General features: G+C 49.0%; 1 long non-coding RNA gene across 1 annotated transcript; it reads left to right on the top strand.

The window, feature by feature from the left end:
• The first annotated feature begins 356 nt into the window (after positions 1-356).
• LOC131974126 (uncharacterized) lies at positions 357-15,132 on the top strand. Its single transcript, XR_009394628.1, has 3 exons — positions 357-1,381; positions 14,257-14,543; positions 14,633-15,132. It is a non-coding gene; the product is annotated as an uncharacterized LOC131974126 (long non-coding RNA).
• Positions 15,133-18,134: the final 3,002 nt, after the last annotated feature.

Consider the following 18,134-nt stretch of genomic DNA (forward strand, 5'->3'; position numbering starts at 1 on the left):
GTGCTATAAAAATGTATAAAACACGTAAAAATGTATGAAGAAAGTTAAAATTTATATTATCTATAAAGGATGCAGAGGGGCACATATGCTGAAAATTTTGCTGTGTTTCTAGAGTTGCTATGTGTGTATTTAATTCTAATGATTATATTCAGCTTTATACTGATTTTTATGAATAAGTGATGCATTAATTCAGTTATTTAAAGCATTAATTACACATTATTATTACATTGCTGCAATGCTCACGGTTGTCATCCTGTTCTAGATAAACACTACTTCACCTAAGAGACTTGAGTATCCAGTTCTTCATTGACCTTCAGCATTCAGTTGTTTGTCTTCACCTTTTCAGGTAAGCAATTAAAAAAAAATGCTTTTGTAATGTTGAGAAACACTGAAATTATTATTCATAAAAAACTTTCAACCACTGTTCTGTGATGTCACGTATAGTGATATACAAATATATCTGAAGGAAAGGTGTATTTGGGATAATCAATATTATTAGTATTATTCATGTATTTATTCATTTTTAAATCAGAGAATGGGGGAAAATAGATTATTAGTACAAAAACTAGTAACTAGTAAAAAAAAAAATGGTAACAATAATGTTCATTCATTAATTGACGCTTGGTCAAACTCTCATCTAATTAAGTATTGCTGTCTCATTAATGTATTAATGTATTTATTTATTTTGTCGGCTAAAACCTGAGGAGAAGAAGAAGATGACTTTATTAATCCCACAATGGGGAAATTCAACCTCTGCATTTAACCCATCCTTTTTTACACACAAGTGAACACACCATGCAAGGAGCAGTGGGCAGCACATTACTGCGCCCGAAGCCATCACCATGTTGTTTTTTCACATCAGAATAAGTATTTCACATGATGCAGATCTTTCAGCATGTGGTCCTCAATATATAGTATAGAAGTCACTGTATTTTCTGACTTTTCCAGGTTTCCTGTGTCCAGCATCTTCAAGACAGACTAAGCTAACTTTTCATATTTTTTGCACATTTATATTTAGGTTAGGTTTATAGTAGAGTATTTAGTTTGTATAGTTTAGCTTTTTATGCTGGTCTAGGGACAGTTAAGTTAGCAAATTAATTTAGTTCAGATCACTTACAGTTGCATATTATTGTTACAATTGTGTTATTTTGTGAGTTATTGTTGTACAGGCTATTGTATATTGCAGGACCAAGTGAGACGAGGAAGACCACTGCTTCCAAGATGCCGCGCTCAGAAAGTGCGTTGGACAAGTCTCGACCTTGCAGATCCTGCCCCACTGAGCCCAACCACTTCCGACCATGGGGTACCTCAAAGACCTCCGTCAACCAGCCGGCTGTGGATGATGGATAACGCACCCACAACTCCTTCTCCAGTCTACAAGGTATGGGTTTGTTTTTTTCCCCATCACAGTGGACACAGACGTGGCCTGATAATACAATCTGCTGTCTTAACTACTTCCTTTGAATAATAAAATATTAATTCACAATTGAGTATTTATAATGTATGAATAAATTTGGTATTGTGTGTCATCTGGTTCTGAAAATACAGACACCCCCACAGTCCAAGAACAGCTGGATGACCTCTGGACCCACTTGCCCCCGTTCACCAGTTGAAAAGATAGGCTTTTTAAAAAATTCTTCAATTGTTAATTCTGCACAAAGTGATACACAAAACATTGTATGTCTTCCATTTCAACAAACACAAACATGAAATGTATATTTCAATACATAACTTAATGCAAATCAATCATACTAAACATCATCTTTTTTTTTAAACCAACCATTGCACGCACTTCCATCCAAGGAGAGGTTGCATCTTGATGGTAACTTTTTAGATTAACAAAACTTTTGTGAGATTTGTAATTGTTGTTTCTGGGGAGGGGGCGGAGAGGGTAAGTCTAAACATTGCATGCAAGAGACCAACACCGGTGTCTCAGGGGAAAGCTATCTGTATACACAAGTATCAATCTACTTGGTTGCTTCAGAATTTTACGATAGTTTTGCAATTCCTGACCCAGAGAGAAGCACATCAAACAAACAAAAAAAGCAATGGTAGATTTTCAAGGCCTTTCAATGACATTAACATTATTTTCAATGACATTCATTTTGCAATTAACATTAGTTTTATCTTCTAAAACATAACTATAATGACATTCAAATGTACCGGCAGTCGCCGGTTCGCATGGTCTTAGCGGGAGAGTTACTGGTTTGCATGGTCTCAGAGGCAGAGTTACTGGTTCACATGGTCTCAGCGACAAAGTTACTGCTTCACATGGTCTCAGCGGCAGAGTTACTGGTTCACATGGTCTCAGCGACAGAGTCACCGGTTCACATGGTCTCTCAGCGACACAGTTGCCGGTTCGCATGGTCTCGGTGGCAGTCGCCGGTTCACATGGTCTCAGTAGCAGTCGCCGGTTTGCGTGGTGTCAGTGGCAGTCGCCGGTTCGCATGGTCTTAGCGGGAGAATTACTGGTTTGCATGGTCTTAGAGGCAGAGTTACTGGTTCACGTGGTCTCAGCGACAAAGTTACTGCTTCACATGGTCTCAGCGGCAGAGTTACTGGTTCACATGGTCTCAGCGACAGAGTCACCGGTTCACATGGTCTCTCAGCGACACAGTCGCCGGTTCGCATGGTCTCGGTGGCAGTCGCCGGTTCGCATGGTCTCAGTAGCAGTCGCCGGTTCGCATGGTCTCAGTGGCAGTCGCCGGTTCGCATGGTCTTAGCGGGAGAGTTACTGGTTTGCATGGTCTCGGAGGCAGAGTTACTGGTTCACATGGTCTCAGCGACAAAGTTACTGGTTCACATGGTCTCAGCGACAGAGTCACCGGTTCACATGGTCTCTCAGCGACACAGTCGCCGGTTCGCATGGTCTCGGTGGCAGTCGAGGGTTCACATGGTCTCAGTAGCAGTCGCCGGTTCGCGTGGTCTCAGTGGCAGTCGCCGGTTCGCATGGTCTTAGCGGGAGAATTACTGGTTTGCATGGTCTTAGAGGCAGAGTTACTGGTTCACATGGTCTCAGCGACAAAGTTACTGCTTCACATGGTCTCAGCGGCAGAGTTACTGGTTCACATGGTCTCAGCGACAGAGTCACCGGTTCACATGGTCTCTCAGCGACACAGTCGCCGGTTCGCATGGTCTCGGTGGCAGTCGCCGGTTCGCATGGTCTCAGTAGCAGTCGCCGGTTCGCATGGTCTCAGTGGCAGTCGCCGGTTCGCATGGTCTTAGCGGGAGAGTTACTGGTTTGCATGGTCTCGGAGGCAGAGTTACTGGTTCACATGGTCTCAGCGACAAAGTTACTGGTTCACATGGTCTCAGCGACAGAGTTACTGGTTCACATGGTCTCAGCGACAGAGTCACCGGTTCACATGGTCTCTCAGCGACACAGTCGCCGGTTCGCATGGTCTCGGTGGCAGTCGCCGGTTCACATGGTCTCAGTAGCAGTCGCCGGTTCGCATGGTCTCAGTGGCAGTCGCCGGTTCTCATGGTCTTAGCGGGAGAGTTACTGGTTTACATGTTTTCAGAGGCAGAGTTACTGGTTCACATGGTCTTAGCGAGAGAGTTACTGGTTTGCATGGTTTCAGAGGCAGAGTTACTGGTTCACATGGTCTCAGCGACAAAGTTACTGCTTCACATGGTCTCAGCGGCAGAGTTACTGGTTCACATGGTCTCAGCGACAGAGTCACCGGTTCACATGGTCTCTCAGCGACACAGTCGCCGGTTCGCATGGTCTCGGTGGCAGTCGCCGGTTCACATGGTCTCAGTAGCAGTCGCCGGTTCGCGTGGTCTCAGTGGCAGTCGCCGGTTCGCATGGTCTTAGCGGGAGAATTACTGGTTTGCATGGTCTTAGAGGCAGAGTTACTGGTTCACATGGTCTCAGCGACAAAGTTACTGCTTCACATGGTCTCAGCGGCAGAGTTACTGGTTCACATGGTCTCAGCGACAGAGTCACCGGTTCACATGGTCTCTCAGCGACACAGTTGCCGGTTCGCATGGTCTCGGTGGCAGTCGCCGGTTCGCATGGTCTCAGTAGCAGTCGCCGGTTCGCATGGTCTCAGTAGCAGTCGCCAGTTCGCATGGTCTCAGTGGCAGTCGCCGGTTCGCATGGTCTTAGCGGGAGAGTTACTGGTTTGCATGTTTTCAGAGGCAGAGTTACTGGTTCACATGGTCTTAGCGAGAGAGTTACTGGTTTGCATGGTTTCAGAGGCAGAGTTACTGGTTCACATGGTCTCAGCGACAAAGTTACTGCTTCACATGGTCTCAGCGGCAGAGTTACTGGTTCACATGGTCTCAGCGACAGAGTCACCGGTTCACATGGTCTCTCAGCGACACAGTCGCCGGTTCGCATGGTCTCGGTGGCAGTCGCCGGTTCACATGGTCTCAGTAGCAGTCGCCGGTTCGCGTGGTCTCAGTGGCAGTCGCCGGTTCGCATGGTCTTAGCGGGAGAATTACTGGTTTGCATGGTCTTAGAGGCAGAGTTACTGGTTCACATGGTCTCGGCGACAAAGTTACTGCTTCACATGGTCTCAGCGGCAGAGTTACTGGTTCACATGGTCTCAGCGACAGAGTCACCGGTTCACATGGTCTCTCAGCGACACAGTCGCCGGTTCGCATGGTCTCGGTGGCAGTCGCCGGTTCGCATGGTCTCAGTAGCAGTCGCCGGTTCGCATGGTCTCAGTGGCAGTCGCCGGTTCGCATGGTCTTAGCGGGAGAGTTAGGGGTTTGCATGGTCTCGGAGGCAGAGTTACTGGTTCACATGGTCTCAGCGACAAAGTTACTGGTTCACATGGTCTCAGCGACAGAGTTACTGGTTCACATGGTCTCAGCGACAGAGTCACCGGTTCACATGGTCTCTCAGCGACACAGTCGCCGGTTCGCATGGTCTCGGTGGCAGTCGCCGATTCACATGGTCTCAGTAGCAGTCGCCGGTTCGCATGGTCTCAGTGGCAGTCGCCGGTTCGCATGGTCTTAGCGGGAGAGTTACTGGTTTGCATGGTCTCAGCGACAAAGTTACTGCTTCACATGGTCTCAGCGGCAGAGTTACTGGTTCACATGGTCTCAGCGACAGAGTCACCGGTTCACATGGTCTCTCAGCGACACAGTCGCCGGTTCGCATGGTCTCGGTGGCAGTCACCGGTTCACATGGTCTCAGTAGCAGTCGCCGGTTCACGTGGTCTTAGCGGGAGAATTAGTGGTTTGCATGGTCTCGGAGGCAGAGTTACTGGTTCACATGGTCTCAGCGACAAAGTTACTGGTTCACATGGTCTCAGCGACAGAGTTACTGGTTCACATGGTCTCAGCGACAGAGTCACCGGTTCACATGGTCTCTCAGCGACACAGTCGCCGGTTCGCATGGTCTCGGTGGCAGTCGCCGGTTCACATGGTCTCAGTAGCAGTCGCCGGTTCGCATGGTCTCAGTGGCAGTCGCCGGTTCTCATGGTCTTAGCGGGAGAGTTACTGGTTTACATGTTTTCAGAGGCAGAGTTACTGGTTCACACGGTCTTAGCGAGAGAGTTACTGGTTTGCATGGTTTCAGAGGCAGAGTTACTGGTTCACATGGTCTCAGCGACAAAGTTACTGCTTCACATGGTCTCAGCGGCAGAGTTACTGGTTCACATGGTCTCAGCGACAGAGTCACCGGTTCACATGGTCTGTCAGCGACACAGTCGCCGGTTCGCATGGTCTCGGTGGCAGTCGCCGGTTCACATGGTCTCAGTAGCAGTCGCCGGTTCGCGTGGTCTCAGTGGCAGTCGCCGGTTCGCATGGTCTTAGCGGGAGAATTACTGGTTTGCATGGTCTTAGAGGCAGAGTTACTGGTTCACATGGTCTCAGCGACAGAGTCACCGGTTCACATGGTCTCTCAGCGACACAGTCGCCGGTTCGCATGGTCTCGGTGGCAGGCGCCGGTTCGCATGGTCTCAGTAGCAGTCGCCGGTTCGCATGGTCTCAGTGGCAGTCGCCGGTTCGCATGGTCTTAGCGGGAGAGTTACTGGTTTGCATGGTCTCGGAGGCAGAGTTACTGGTTCACATGGTCTCAGCGACAAAGTTACTGGTTCACATGGTCTCAGCGACAGAGTCACCGGTTCACATGGTCTCTCAGCGACACAGTCGCCGGTTCGCATGGTCTCGGTGGCAGTCGAGGGTTCACATGGTCTCAGTAGCAGTCGCCGGTTCGCGTGGTCTCAGTGTCAGTCGCCGGTTCGCATGGTCTTAGCGGGAGAATTACTGGTTTGCATGGTCTTAGAGGCAGAGTTACTGGTTCACATGGTCTCAGCGACAAAGTTACTGCTTCACATGGTCTCAGCGGCAGAGTTACTGGTTCACATGGTCTCAGCGACAGAGTCACCGGTTCACATGGTCTCTCAGCGACACAGTCGCCGGTTCGCATGGTCTCGGTGGCAGTCGCCGGTTCGCATGGTCTCAGTAGCAGTCGCCGGTTCGCATGGTCTCAGTGGCAGTCGCCGGTTCGCATGGTCTTAGCGGGAGAGTTACTGGTTTGCATGGTCTCGGAGGCAGAGTTACTGGTTCACATGGTCTCAGCGACAAAGTTACTGGTTCACATGGTCTCAGCGACAGAGTTACTGGTTCACATGGTCTCAGCGACAGAGTCACCGGTTCACATGGTCTCTCAGCGACACAGTCGCCGGTTCGCATGGTCTCGGTGGCAGTCACCGGTTCACATGGTCTCAGTAGCAGTCGCCGGTTCGCATGGTCTCAGTGGCAGTCGCCGGTTCTCATGGTCTTAGCGGGAGAGTTACTGGTTTACATGTTTTCAGAGGCAGAGTTACTGGTTCACATGGTCTTAGCGAGAGAGTTACTGGTTTGCATGGTTTCAGAGGCAGAGTTACTGGTTCACATGGTCTCAGCGACAAAGTTACTGCTTCACATGGTCTCAGCGGCAGAGTCACCGGTTCACATGGTCTCTCAGCGACACAGTCGCCGGTTCGCATGGTCTCGGTGGCAGTCGCCGGTTCACATGGTCTCAGTAGCAGTCGCCGGTTCGCGTGGTCTCAGTGGCAGTCGCCGGTTCGCATGGTCTTAGCGGGAGAATTACTGGTTTGCATGGTCTTAGAGGCAGAGTTACTGGTTCACATGGTCTCAGCGACAAAGTTACTGGTTCACATGGTCTCAGCGGCAGAGTTACTGGTTCACATGGTCTCAGCGACAGAGTCACCGGTTCACATGGTCTCTCAGCGACACAGTCGCCGGTTCGCATGGTCTCGGTGGCAGTCGCCGGTTCGCATGGTCTCAGTAGCAGTCGCCGGTTCGCATGGTCTCAGTAGCAGTCGCCGGTTCGCATGGTCTCAGTGGCAGTCGCCGGTTCGCATGGTCTTAGTGGGAGAGTTACTGGTTTGCATGTTTTCAGAGGCAGAGTTACTGGTTCACATGGTCTTAGCGAGAGAGTTACTGGTTTGCATGGTTTCAGAGGCAGAGTTACTGGTTCACATGGTCTCAGCGACAAAGTTACTGCTTCACATGGTCTCAGCGGCAGAGTTACTGGTTCACATGGTCTCAGCGACAGAGTCACCGGTTCACATGGTCTCTCAGCGACACAGTCGCCGGTTCGCATGGTCTCGGTGGCAGTCGCCGGTTCACATGGTCTCAGTAGCAGTCGCCGGTTCGCGTGGTCTCAGTGGCAGTCGTCGGTTCGCATGGTCTTAGCGGGAGAATTACTGGTTTGCATGGTCTTAGAGGCAGAGTTACTGGTTCACATGGTCTCGGCGACAAAGTTACTGCTTCACATGGTCTCAGCGGCAGAGTTACTGGTTCACATGGTCTCAGCGACAGAGTCACCGGTTCACATGGTCTCTCAGCGACACAGTCGCCGGTTCGCATGGTCTCGGTGGCAGTCGCCGGTTCGCATGGTCTCAGTAGCAGTCGCCGGTTCGCATGGTCTCAGTGGCAGTCGCCGGTTCGCATGGTCTTAGCGGGAGAGTTAGGGGTTTGCATGGTCTCGGAGGCAGAGTTACTGGTTCACATGGTCTCAGCGACAAAGTTACTGGTTCACATGGTCTCAGCGACAGAGTTACTGGTTCACATGGTCTCAGCGACAGAGTCACCGGTTCACATGGTCTCTCAGCGACACAGTCGCCGGTTCGCATGGTCTCGGTGGTAGTCGCCGATTCACATGGTCTCAGTAGCAGTCGCCGGTTCGCATGGTCTCAGTGGCAGTCGCCGGTTCGCATGGTCTTAGCGGGAGAGTTACTGGTTTGCATGGTCTCAGCGACAAAGTTACTGCTTCACATGGTCTCAGCGGCAGAGTTACTGGTTCACATGGTCTCAGCGACAGAGTCACCGGTTCACATGGTCTCTCAGCGATACAGTCGCCGGTTCGCATGGTCTCGGTGGCAGTCACCGGTTCACATGGTCTCAGTAGCAGTCGCCGGTTCGCGTGGTCTTAGCGGGAGAATTACTGGTTTGCATGGTCTTAGAGGCAGAGTTACTGGTTCACATGGTCTCAGCGACAAAGTTACTGCTTCACATGGTCTCAGCGGCAGAGTTACTGGTTCACATGGTCTCAGCGACAGAGTCACCGGTTCACATGGTCTCTCAGCGACACAGTCGCCGGTTCGCATGGTCTCGGTGGCAGTCGCCGGTTCGCATGGTCTCAGTAGCAGTCGCCGGTTCGCATGGTCTCAGTGGCAGTCGCCGGTTCGCATGGTCTTAGCGGGAGAGTTAGTGGTTTGCATGGTCTCGGAGGCAGAGTTACTGGTTCACATGGTCTCAGCGACAAAGTTACTGGTTCACATGGTCTCAGCGACAGAGTTACTGGTTCACATGGTCTCAGCGACAGAGTCACCGGTTCACATGGTCTCTCAGCGACACAGTCGCCGGTTCGCATGGTCTCGGTGGCAGTCGCCGGTTCACATGGTCACAGTAGCAGTCGCCGGTTCGCATGGTCTCAGTAGCAGTCGCCAGTTCGCATGGTCTCAGTGGCAGTCGCCGGTTCGCATGGTCTTAGCGGGAGAGTTACTGGTTTGCATGTTTTCAGAGGCAGAGTTACTGGTTCACATGGTCTTAGCGAGAGAGTTACTGGTTTGCATGGTTTCAGAGGCAGAGTTACTGGTTCACATGGTCTCAGCGACAAAGTTACTGCTTCACATGGTCTCAGCGGCAGAGTTACTGGTTCACATGGTCTCAGCGACAGAGTCACCGGTTCACATGGTCTCTCAGCGACACAGTCGCCGGTTCGCATGGTCTCGGTGGCAGTCGCCGGTTCACATGGTCACAGTAGCAGTCGCCGGTTCGCGTGGTCTCAGTGGCAGTCGCCGGTTCGCATGGTCTTAGCGGGAGAATTACTGGTTTGCATGGTCTTAGAGGCAGAGTTACTGGTTCACATGGTCTCGGCGACAAAGTTACTGCTTCACATGGTCTCAGCGGCAGAGTTACTGGTTCACATGGTCTCAGCGACAGAGTCACCGGTTCACATGGTCTCTCAGCGACACAGTCGCCGGTTCGCATGGTCTCGGTGGCAGTCGCCGGTTCGCATGGTCTCAGTAGCAGTCGCCGGTTCGCATGGTCTCAGTGGCAGTCGCCGGTTCGCATGGTCTTAGCGGGAGAGTTAGGGGTTTGCATGGTCTCGGAGGCAGAGTTACTGGTTCACATGGTCTCAGCGACAAAGTTACTGGTTCACATGGTCTCAGCGACAGAGTTACTGGTTCACATGGTCTCAGCGACAGAGTCACCGGTTCACATGGTCTCTCAGCGACACAGTCGCCGGTTCGCATGGTCTCGGTGGCAGTCGCCGATTCACATGGTCTCAGTAGCAGTCGCCGGTTCGCATGGTCTCAGTGGCAGTCGCCGGTTCGCATGGTCTTAGCGGGAGAGTTACTGGTTTGCATGGTCTCAGCGACAAAGTTACTGCTTCACATGGTCTCAGCGGCAGAGTTACTGGTTCACATGGTCTCAGCGACAGAGTCACCGGTTCACATGGTCTCTCAGCGACACAGTCGCCGGTTCGCATGGTCTCGGTGGCAGTCACCGGTTCACATGGTCTCAGTAGCAGTCGCCGGTTCGCGTGGTCTTAGCGGGAGAATTACTGGTTTGCATGGTCTTAGAGGCAGAGTTACTGGTTCACATGGTCTCAGCGACAAAGTTACTGCTTCACATGGTCTCAGCGGCAGAGTTACTGTTTCACATGGTCTCTCAGCGACAGAGTCACCGGTTCACATGGTCTCTCAGCGACACAGTCGCCGGTTCGCATGGTCTCGGTGGCAGTCGCCGGTTCGCATGGTCTCAGTAGCAGTCACCGGTTCGCATGGTCTCAGTGGCAGTCGCCGGTTCGCATGGTCTTAGCGGGAGAGTTAGTGGTTTGCATGGTCTTGGAGGCAGAGTTACTGGTTCACATGGTCTCAGCGACAAAGTTACTGGTTCACATGGTCTCAGCGACAGAGTTACTGGTTCACATGGTCTCAGCGACAGAGTCACCGGTTCACATGGTCTCTCAGCGACACAGTCGCCGGTTCGCATGGTCTCGGTGGCAGTCTCCGGTTCACATGGTCTCAGTAGCAGTCGCCGGTTCGCATGGTCTCAGTGGCAGTCGCCGGTTCTCATGGTCTTAGCGGGAGAGTTACTGGTTTACATGTTTTCAGAGGCAGAGTTACTGGTTCACATGGTCTTAGCGAGAGAGTTACTGGTTTGCATGGTTTCAGAGGCAGAGTTACTGGTTCACATGGTCTCAGCGACAAAGTTACTGCTTCACATGGTCTCAGCGGCAGAGTTACTGGTTCACATGGTCTCAGCGACAGAGTCACCGGTTCACATGGTCTCTCAGCGACACAGTCGCCGGTTCGCATGGTCTCGGTGGCAGTCGCCGGTTCACATGGTCTCACTAGCAGTCGCCGGTTCGCGTGGTCTCAGTGGCAGTCGCCGGTTCGCATGGTCTTAGCGGGAGAATTACTGGTTTGCATGGTCTTAGAGGCAGAGTTACTGGTTCACATGGTCTCAGCGACAAAGTTACTGCTTCACATGGTCTCAGCGGCAGAGTTACTGGTTCACATGGTCTCAGCGACAGAGTCACCGGTTCACATGGTCTCTCAGCGACACAGTCGCCGGTTCGCATGGTCTCGGTGGCAGTCTCCGGTTCACATGGTCTCAGTAGCAGTCGCCGGTTCGCATGGTCTCAGTGGCAGTCGCCGGTTCTCATGGTCTTAGCGGGAGAGTTACTGGTTTACATGTTTTCAGAGGCAGAGTTACTGGTTCACATGGTCTTAGCGAGAGAGTTACTGGTTTGCATGGTTTCAGAGGCAGAGTTACTGGTTCACATGGTCTCAGCGACAAAGTTACTGCTTCACATGGTCTCAGCGGCAGAGTTACTGGTTCACATGGTCTCAGCGACAGAGTCACCGGTTCACATGGTCTCTCAGCGACACAGTCGCCGGTTCGCATGGTCTCGGTGGCAGTCGCCGGTTCACATGGTCTCACTAGCAGTCGCCGGTTCGCGTGGTCTCAGTGGCAGTCGCCGGTTCGCATGGTCTTAGCGGGAGAATTACTGGTTTGCATGGTCTTAGAGGCAGAGTTACTGGTTCACATGGTCTCAGCGACAAAGTTACTGCTTCACATGGTCTCAGCGGCAGAGTTACTGGTTCACATGGTCTCAGCGACAGAGTCACCGGTTCACATGGTCTCTCAGCGACACAGTTGCCGGTTCGCATGGTCTCGGTGGCAGTCGCCGGTTCGCATGGTCTCAGTAGCAGTCGCCGGTTCGCATGGTCTCAGTAGCAGTCGCCAGTTCGCATGGTCTCAGTGGCAGTCGCCGGTTCGCATGGTCTTAGCGGGAGAGTTACTGGTTTGCATGTTTTCAGAGGCAGAGTTACTGGTTCACATGGTCTTAGCGGGAGAGTTACTGGTTTGCATGGTTTCAGAGGCAGAGTTACTGGTTCACATGGTCTCAGCGACAAAGTTACTGCTTCACATGGTCTCAGCGGCAGAGTTACTGGTTCACATGGTCTCAGCGACAGAGTCACCGGTTCACATGGTCTCTCAGCTACACAGTCGCCGGTTCGCATGGTCTCAGTGGCAGTCGCCGGTTCGCATGGTCTTAGCGGGAGAGTTACTGGTTCACATGGTCTTAGCGGGAGAGTTACTGGTTTGCATGGTTTCAGAGGCAGAGTTACTGGTTCACATGGTCTCAGCGACAAAGTTACTGCTTCACATGGTCTCAGCGGCAGAGTTACTGGTTCACATGGTCTCAGCGACAGAGTCACCGGTTCACATGGTCTCTCAGCGACACAGTCACCGGTTCGCATGGTCTCAGTGGCAGTCGCCGGTTCGCATGGTCTTAGCGGGAGAGTTAGTGGTTTGCATGGTCTCGGAGGCAGAGTTACTGGTTCACATGGTCTCAGCGACAAAGTTACTGGTTCACATGGTCTCAGCGACAGAGTTACTGGTTCACATGGTCTCAGCGACAGAGTCACCGGTTCACATGGTCTCTCAGCGACACAGTCGCCGGTTCGCATGGTCTCGGTGGCAGTCGCCGGTTCACATGGTCTCAGTAGCAGTCGCCGGTTCGCATGGTCTCAGTGGCAGTCGCCGGTTCGCATGGTCTTAGCGGGAGAGTTACTGGTTTGCATGTTTTCAGAGGCAGAGTTACTGGTTCACATGGTCTTAGCGGGAGAGTTACTGGTTTGCATGGTTTCAGAGGCAGAGTTACTGGTTCACATGGTCTCAGCGACAAAGTTACTGCTTCACATGGTCTCAGCGACAGAGTCACCGGTTCACATGGTCTCTCAGCGACACAGTCACCGGTTCGCATGGTCTCGGTGGCAGTCGCCGGTTCACATGGTCTCAGTAGCAGTCACCGGTTCGCGTGGTGTCAGTGGCAGTAGCCGGTTCGCATGGTCTTAGCGGGAGAATTACTGGTTTGCATGGTCTTAGAGGCAGAGTTACTGGTTCACATGGTCTCAGCGACAAAGTTACTGCTTCACATGGTCTCAGCGGCAGAGTTACTGGTTCACATGGTCTCAGCGACAGAGTCACCGGTTCACATGGTCTCTCAGCGACACAGTCGCCGGTTCGCATGGTCTCGGTGGCAGTCGCCGATTCACATGGTCTCAGTAGCAGTCGCCGGTTCGCATGGTCTCAGTGGCAGTCGCCGGTTCGCATGGTCTTAGCGGGAGAGTTACTGGTTTGCATGGTCTCAGCGACAAAGTTACTGCTTCACATGGTCTCAGCGGCAGAGTTACTGGTTCACATGGTCTCAGCGACAGAGTCACCGGTTCACATGGTCTCTCAGCGACACAGTCGCCGGTTCGCATGGTCTCGGTGGCAGTCGCCGGTTCACATGGTCTCAGTAGCAGTCGCCGGTTCGCGTGGTCTTAGCGGGAGAATTACTGGTTTGCATGGTCTTAGAGGCAGAGTTACTGGTTCACATGGTCTCAGCGACAAAGTTACTGCTTCACATGGTCTCAGCGGCAGAGTTACTGGTTCACATGGTCTCTCAGCGACAGAGTCACCGGTTCACATGGTCTCTCAGCGACACAGTCGCCGGTTCGCATGGTCTCGGTGGCAGTCGCCGGTTCACATGGTCTCAGTAGCAGTCACCGGTTCGCATGGTCTCAGTGGCAGTCGCCGGTTCGCATGGTCTTAGCGGGAGAGTTAGTGGTTTGCATGGTCTCGGAGGCAGTTGCCGGTTTGCATGGTCTCAGTGGCAGAGTTACTGGTTTGCATGGTCTCAGAGGCAGAGTTAGTGGTTCACAGGGTCTCAGCGACAAAGACAGAGTTACTGGTTCACAAGGTCTCAGGTCTGTGCTGAATTGATGCGCCGTGCTCCATCGTCCGTGAAAATAGAAGCTTTGCGCAAGATTTGCCAGGGCTGATGGATGGCGGTGCGACGACGGACTCACTACGCAGCGGATCTGGAGTCGGTGGGACGTCATACAGTGATTATAATGAATGCGTATTGGCTCCACCGACGGATCTTCAGCCATTATGCATGCAGTGGAATTTCGGGGTAACAGGATGTAGTCTGGTACTCCCCACCAGGTTATAATTTTGTTGATGAGTGACCTCTCTTCTGTAAAGCTCAACCGAATGGGTGTAATAGTCCATAAATACAACAGAGTACACATTACCTCTGGAACTCTATGGGAAAGAGCCCATGAAATCCCAGGGCCTTTCTGAAGCTGCAATTTCCCTGCTTTTCTTAATTTGTATTATTAGCAGAGCTGAGCCCAAACAACACCTATACCAAAGCACTGTATTATAGATCTTGTATTTTTCGAAGATATCCTGATATTGAATTCTCATTAAACATTCCAGGAAGGAGTTCTCAGAGACATCCTGGTATGTAGACTTGCTAGATGATTTCATCTGAAGGAGTTCCAAGATCCAGAAACATGGATCACCTCGTTCCACGACGCTGGACTGCACTATGAGAGGGCACGAATATCAAGCCTTTGTGGGATCACTATGAACGCCCTAAGGCGCAAAGCTGGGACAGATCTTTCCGGCAATATAGCAGGACATTTGCAGGACGGCACTATGAAAGAGGCTTCTTTGCCTTCTGTGATATCTGACTTCCAGCGCCGACAAAGTGACCGATATCTGTAAGTAAATACCCCAATCCTCGCGTCTTTGCACTGGCTCCCTGTTCATTTTCGTATTGATCTTAAGATTTTGTTGTTTGTTTTTAAAGCTTTGAATGGACTGACCCCATAGTACATCAAGGACCTCATCCAAATCTATACTCCAGCGCTCAAATTGAGGTCCGAGGGCCAGCTCCAGCCCGTGGTGCCTTGAGCGAGATTTAAAACCAGGGGGGACAGGGCTTTCTCTGTGGTGGGCCCCAGACTTTGGATTGCCCTCCCCCTCCATGTCCCAACAGCCCCCACGGTGGAGTGCTTTAAGTCTCGTCTTAAGACCCATTTTTATTTCCTGGCTTTTTAACTTTGCTTGAGTTTTGTGGTCCTCTGTGTCTTTTATTTCTTTTACTACTTCAAACTACATCTTTTATTTATTTTACTATCTGTTTGATTTTATTGTTTTATTTATAGCATCATTTTAGAGTAATACACTTTTTATTTATTGCTGATTGTTATATGGAAATGTTCGTTTTATTGTTGATTCTATGTACAGCACTTTGGAGACGTTTTTGTTGTTTAAATGTGCTATACAAATAAAGTGGATTGGATTGAAGTAAAATCATGTAGAGTGGTTGTCTTACTGCAGTAACTTCCTCATAGACACTGTGTAGCTTCAGGCTACAAGAAGTTATTTCTTCCTGCAGCCGGCGGATTATCTCAACCATGGGGGACAGAACCCAATGTATATCTTTAAGAGTTTTGAGTGATGCTGTTGTAGCCATTTCAGTGTCTCTGAGCTGATCTCTAAGGTACTCTGTATTTTGGACCAAAAACTCCTTTGTATTCCGGTATCCATGTTCCTGACTTTCATTAATGTCATGTCTGATTTCCATCAGAGGTTGATTTAACTATGGTATATGTCCCTTTTCAATTTTCATGTCCCACTAGTTTGTGAACTGAATGTTGCAATTCTTCCAAGGGACAGGAGGTTACAACTGAGCAGTTAGAGAGTCACCATCACATAAATAAATATCAGTCAGAGCCATTGTGTTTGAGCGAACCTCTCATTCCCGGGGTCTGAAGAATTCAATATGTTCTTGTGGCTACCACCACGGGGAGCCTGTTGTCCAGGGCAGCTGGATGCGCGAGCTGCCGCTAGGGAGTGTGCGAGATGAAAAATGTAATGGCGGTCTGATAATAACACAATTACATTTTTTCCCCCCACACAATAAAGAAGTGTAAATTAGCATTTCCTTTTTAAAATGTAAAATCAAAAACTGTAATATTAATTAATAAATAAATGCAGGCTATTCAAAATGCACAGAAGTTATCATCTTCCATTTTTCCAACCTGTGTTATGATTGATGATTATGATGATACGATTATGACTGGTTGTTCAGCTCCACGCTCATTTAAACTTGCTGCAATTTTTGTTCAACGCGGCTCAAAATATAACATTTTCCCCAACTTATGTGCTTTCTGCCTCTGATCCTGAGCCTGTCATCATCCTCTTTGCTCTTAATATTGAAATTGTGTTCAGGTTAATTCAAATGCGAGACCGCATTGTTGTGATGGTGATTATTTTATTATATGTGTTCTCATTTAAGCATGATTAAACATGCCGCCTTTAATACGGCTATAAAAAAGCTTATTGCATTTTGTTTTTTTTTGAAGGTGTGGGGGATTGGGGGTGCGTCAACATGGTTGGGACATAGAAGGGGGTGCACGGCTAAAAAACGTTTTTTTGGGAACCGCTGAGTTAGAGTAAACTGTTTTCAGTTAAGATGTCTGTGTTGGACGAGGGGGGGGGGCTTTGGTAGTTAAGCAACCAGGTGGCCAGGTGGAGTCGACCAATCAGAGCAATCAACTGAAATCAACTGACGGTGGAGACAGTTCCGCCACACTGAGCAGCCAGAGGTCGACAAAGTGGAAATTCTGGCCTCGAACAGAAAGCATTTTTGGCAAAACCATAATACCTATCATTGATCCGACTTCACTTTGAGCGTCCTGAGTTCTTCCTCAACGTCTACATATGTTTTTTTTAAGAAAAATAAAAAAATGGCTTTGTCAGAGCAATCTAAAAAAACTGTTAGATCTCCCTTTTTCAGAAATCTTCCGGTGAATAGTAGTTAGTGTGCTTTTGCAAGCAAGCACACAAAATAATATAAATATTCATGATAAAGGGAAAGACCAATTTATTGCATTAATCATTACGTTCAGGGAAAGTGATGGGGGCTTCAGAAGGAAGACAGAGGAAAACAAATATTTGCAGGGGCATCAATAGAGGATCTCCTCGTAAAACATTTCCCATCACCTTCTTTCCTGGTTGCATCACTTCCATTTCTCACACTGAACCATTTAACTGGACACACTCTGTACTTGTTTCTCAAAAATTGCCATGAGCCTGGAGTCAAGCTGATGCTTACCTGGGTTGAATTGCATGTTTGGTCTCTTGGGCTTTCACTTTTTCCCTTTGAGCCTATATTCTCAGTTCTCTGTTCTCTTTCTGCCTGTGTTCTATAAAAGTATTACTTTCAAATGGCAAACGGTATGAGCTCTTTCAAACAGCACAATTGTTTACTTTGTCTGAAAACTTCCCACGACCTCCCTCCCTAACTATTGGTAAAAATTCACACACACCCTGCTGGTAAAATAGGTAGCTGTCTGTGGAAAGAGAAAACATTTAAAATTATTAAATTGGATTTATTGATTTTTCTTCTGAAATCATCCTACTTTAAAAGACACATTTTCTTTATTATATGGGTCTCATTTGTTTGTAATTTTGCAATATAACTTTTCCATTTAGACACAGTGCATCTGTGTTTCTATTGGCTGAGCAAGCAACTTCAGAGGGGGACTCTGACCTGCAAGTCTAATGGCTCCAACCAGAGAGTGTAGTGAAACAGCAATCAAATGCTTCAATTTGAATAGGTGACATATTTAATATACAGGTGCATCTAAAAAAATTGAATATCATGGAAAAGTCAGTTTCCAGTAGTTCAAGTCAAATGGCCCCAACCAAGTATTGGGTGCACAGGTACATCTCAAAAAATTAGAATATTGTGAAAAAGTTCAATATTTTTTGTCAATCATTTCAGAAAGTGAAACTCATACATTAAATAGATTCATCAGTAAAATATTTCAAACCTTTCTTATGATTATTATTATTTATTTTGATGTTTATGGCTTAGAGATAATGAAAACCCGTGTCTCAGATATTCAGAGAAAACAGGCTTGAAAATTTTCACTCTGTGTAATGAATCTATTTAATATATACGGAAGCCCTGAACCGCAAGTGAAGAAAAATTTTTTTGAGATGTTATCTCGTTATTTCGAGATAGTATCTCGTAATAACGAGATAAAATCTCGTTATTTCGGGATAATATGTCGTAATAACGAGATAAAATCTCGTTATTTCGAGATAAAATCTCGTTATTTCGAGATAACACACTTATGTAAAAAAAAAAAAAAAAAAAAAAAATTAAATTTTTTACTGTCAGATATTATCTCGTTATTTCGAGATACTAAGTCGTTATTTCGAGATACTATCTCGTTATTTCGAGATACTAAGTCGTTATTTCGAGATAACACACCTATGTAAAAAAAAAAATATAT

Source organism: Centropristis striata, chromosome 7 (genome assembly GCF_030273125.1).
Source record: "Centropristis striata isolate RG_2023a ecotype Rhode Island chromosome 7, C.striata_1.0, whole genome shotgun sequence".
NCBI classification, from domain to species: domain Eukaryota; kingdom Metazoa; phylum Chordata; class Actinopteri; order Perciformes; family Serranidae; genus Centropristis; species Centropristis striata.